This window comes from Lonchura striata, chromosome 9, assembly GCF_046129695.1.
Source record: "Lonchura striata isolate bLonStr1 chromosome 9, bLonStr1.mat, whole genome shotgun sequence".
In the NCBI taxonomy this organism is placed as follows: Eukaryota; Metazoa; Chordata; class Aves; order Passeriformes; family Estrildidae; genus Lonchura; species Lonchura striata.
Genome location: NC_134611.1, coordinates 25,218,794 through 25,222,741, shown reverse-complemented (window position 1 = coordinate 25,222,741; position 3,948 = coordinate 25,218,794).

Below are 3,948 nucleotides of genomic sequence, written 5' to 3'. Positions count from 1 at the left end.
GCAAGAGAGCACAATTCTTAGTCTGTATAAATGCATTCATCAGTATGTACATGGTGCCTTTTACCTGAATATTCATGTTTTTGAAGACATTCTCCTCTATTCCTTGTAGAGGAATGCTAACTCGAACACATATGCACAATGTGCAACACTATTTGTATTCATGGCAAAAAAACATTTTCTTTGGCTAATGAGCTGAATGAAAACAAGAACCCTGACTTACATGATTATTCCATTAAAAAATAATTTAATATCTAGTTTGTTATGGAGCACATGTAAGAGCTACAGTGCATCTGTTCTGGAACTTCAGGGTTCCTCCAGAATCCTGCATGATTTGTTTATGATGTGGTGATGATTGACTGTCAGCTACTAATAAATGGTAAATAAAAAAGTAACGTGTGATATTAAAGTACTACATTAGCTACATTGTGATTAAATTACAGTAACAGCACCAGCTATAAACCTTTATAGAATCTCCTCAGCCATGCAGTAATTCTCCTAACTATACTATTATGTAGAGCACAAATATTTCTTTGTAAGTCCAAAGCAATACATCAGGGAAGCATTTACTGCTAAAGCTAGATTGAGAGTAAATGCATCTTGGGTTGCTATGAATAAAGCTCTAGCTTCTCATTACTTTATGACAAGACACAGAAATTCACTTTACTTTTCATTTAAGCTTTTCTGCTCCAGTTTATAGATGTATGCCTTCACGCTTTTATTCCCTTCTCGCTTCAGCCGTACGTAATAAATGATTATAAATTTTCACATTTGACCACCTCTCTGCTAGTCTCATGCTTAATGCACAAAGTTAGGAAGCTGCAGGTAAAAATTTCACAAACACTTTTATTTATGATGTTGTCCTTGGTAACGGAAATTTCAATGTACTGAAATGAAAAGTATGATTAAAGGGATACGACGTCCTGACAAGGATAGTAGAGGGCAGCCTTCTATTTCCCACTGAAAATATATAATACTTTTTTGACATCAATTTCATAGAGAATAGACATGGGCTAGTCATGAAAAAAAAGACACAAACATGTTTCTAACTTCACTGTTGTTCTGTCTTAAATGTAACTTATTCCAGAAATACATTGTCTGGGTTACAAAGCTTTCAAGTTAATGTCAGGCACATAGATAATTATGTATAAACAAGATACTGTGCAGTTTTAAAAAAAGTCTTACTGTTAACCTTCTGCAAAATTAAAAAATAAAAACACAGACCATGTTAAGAGAGATGTTCCTTTCTCATTTCCTCTTGTCACTTTCTTAATCATTTTACCTCTACAAAAGGATTTATTGTGAGTAGCTTTTTTCTGGTTTTGATTTTAAGTTCATTTTAGCTAATTCCTATGCAGCTAAAAAGTTGTGACAGGTTCAAAACATTTTAGAAGTAGCACCCTAATAAAGACTGGGGTTTGTTTTAATTATAGCCATTTTGTCTTATCTTTAAGCATATCAAAATAAAACTTACAACATTGAAAGCATTGTTCCTATTTATGGATAAATGGGGGACCTGAAATAACATTAGGGTCATCTTACTAACATTTATAGTTTCAGATTATATGAAAAATAAATTAATCTAAAATCTCAGAAGTGAAATATAACTACTTGAGCAATTTTTAAAATAAATCACTTTATTTTAAAAGTTGAGTCTTGTTCTTATATGTGGTACATGTAATTTGCAGATGCTATTACAAATTAAAATAATGCTATGACTTAATAATAGCAAATCCTGGCTACTCTTTACCATCCAGACAAATATTCTGTCCAATTTCCAAAAGTACAGATACAAATATAGAAGATTTTTTTTGAAAAATAACTGTTGAACTACCACATTCCAGAGAATAAATAATGTTTCTATCTATGCTTAAAGTATTCATATAATAAAGCTTCTAGATTTAGTCTTTTTAGGAAAAAACAGACAAACCAAGCTATGTAAAGGAAGGAGACAGTTAAGAAGTTCTGTAAGACAAACACTAAAATTTGCACCCCCAAATGAATCTTTCAAATTCTGCTTGATTGGTGCAAACTAGAACTTACTTTTATGCATCAGTTACTCAACAATATATACACAAAACTCTGAGTTTATATGCACTGTAAGATATGTCTGTGTACAACTCATAGTGAATGGGTTTCTGTGACTAGCATTAACTGGCATAACTAGAGAGAAATAGTAATGACCAAACTTTTCTTCCAAACCTGTGAATTTCACTGATAATTAACTTGGCTGGGCAACTCTAGCAAGTCCCACCTTTTCTTTAACAGTGCTAATAATTCAAAGAAAAAATATAGAAAATCATATCACTATTAAAAAGTTGTGCTTTTTAAACTTTTGAGGCATTGTTTCCCAGACAAGGACTGAGTATTTATTCTTTGCCTTTTAACAAATTTATAAACCATTGGTTCTGTTGCAGATACCCAGTCATTGCAAAAACCTCCTGGATGTACAGCCAGAATGTTATCCAGTCTGTTCGTGTAACAGCATTTTACCTTTCTCAATAAAAGAAGTTACAAAGATTTTGTGACAGATTCTATTTTTTGCCCAGATATCACAAACCCCTGAAAAACACATTGTGTTTTATGTCAATTATTAAAGAAACCCTACAATTACAATGAAAACAAAATTGTTGAGAAATATGATTTGAATGTCTGTCCTCATCTATTTCAGATTTACAGTTACTCTGAGGTTTTACACCCTGATATCTTTTCCTCTTACCTCACCACAAAATTAAAAGCTACTGTAATTATTGCTTTTATAATAATTGCCATTATAATACCAGCAATCTACATTGCTGAGCATTCTGCATAGTGTCCTTACTGAAGCACACCCTACTCTAAATGCATTCTAATATTTGCAGTTTGAAACCTGACAAAAATGTCCTTAGAGTAAACATGTGGGATCAATTACACGAAATAAAGCATGCAGGTTAGAAGTACCATACCACAGCAGAGCTCACACTTTCTTTTAAACTTGCTAATATCTCTGACCCCTCTCTACAAAAGCACTTTAATCAACATTCACATATTAGGTTTTTTTTAGCCTTACCATTTAACAAGCTGCAAAAAATGTTTAGCAATCAATTATACACATCAATTTGATATGCTGCAGGACTGAGGGTCATTTAAGCATAGAGCTACAGCTGAAAGAGTTTGGGAAAGCCACATGGGGAGCAAACTCACTTTTCCCTTTTAAACTTGCAAGCAAAAGGACAGCTTAATTAACCCAACAGAGATTGTCTCCTCAACCTTTCTGAAGCTCTTTGTGAAAGCACTGAGAATTGTTCTTTCGGGCCTTAAGAGCATTTGCTTTATGTCTTCAAGTTTCAGCTGTGCATACATACAGCCCCGGTAAGAAATGTCACAATCAAGTGATCATATTAGATAAATTTGATTCTGATCACATGGCCTAATCCCATGCTGGAACAATAACCTGAATCCGGACCTGGCTACTGATGTCTGGTATGAGATATGGGTCAGTGAACATAAGTGCTCTATTTGTAATCATAAAAAGAGAGATAATGCATAGGATGCTAAACTATTGCTTTGCCTCCCCTTCATCTTATGGGGAAATTGATGGTCCATATTCTCCAGAAGGATAGGGAGAGGATGTGGCTGATTAGGAGTCAGGGGTTTGCTCTGACTATGCATCTTTTAAAGAGATTCCTTTCCTCTCTTAGCAGTTTTCAGAAGAATGTGAGTAATAAGAAAAGATTCCCTACTGTTCGATGAGGGCATTGCTTTTCAGGGAGGGAGGTTTCCTTCATTATTTTATTAATTACCACCCAATTCATTTTAAGTTCTTATGCAGCCCAGCATGCTTCTGAGACAGCTCCACCCACTCTCCTGCAGGTTCCTGTGCAGGCCAGCTCCTTTGCTTTTGGACAATCTCCAGGATGTCACATTCTCCTTGCAGAGTCTTTGCCCATTGCCTGCTAAGCTGGGGTGAAC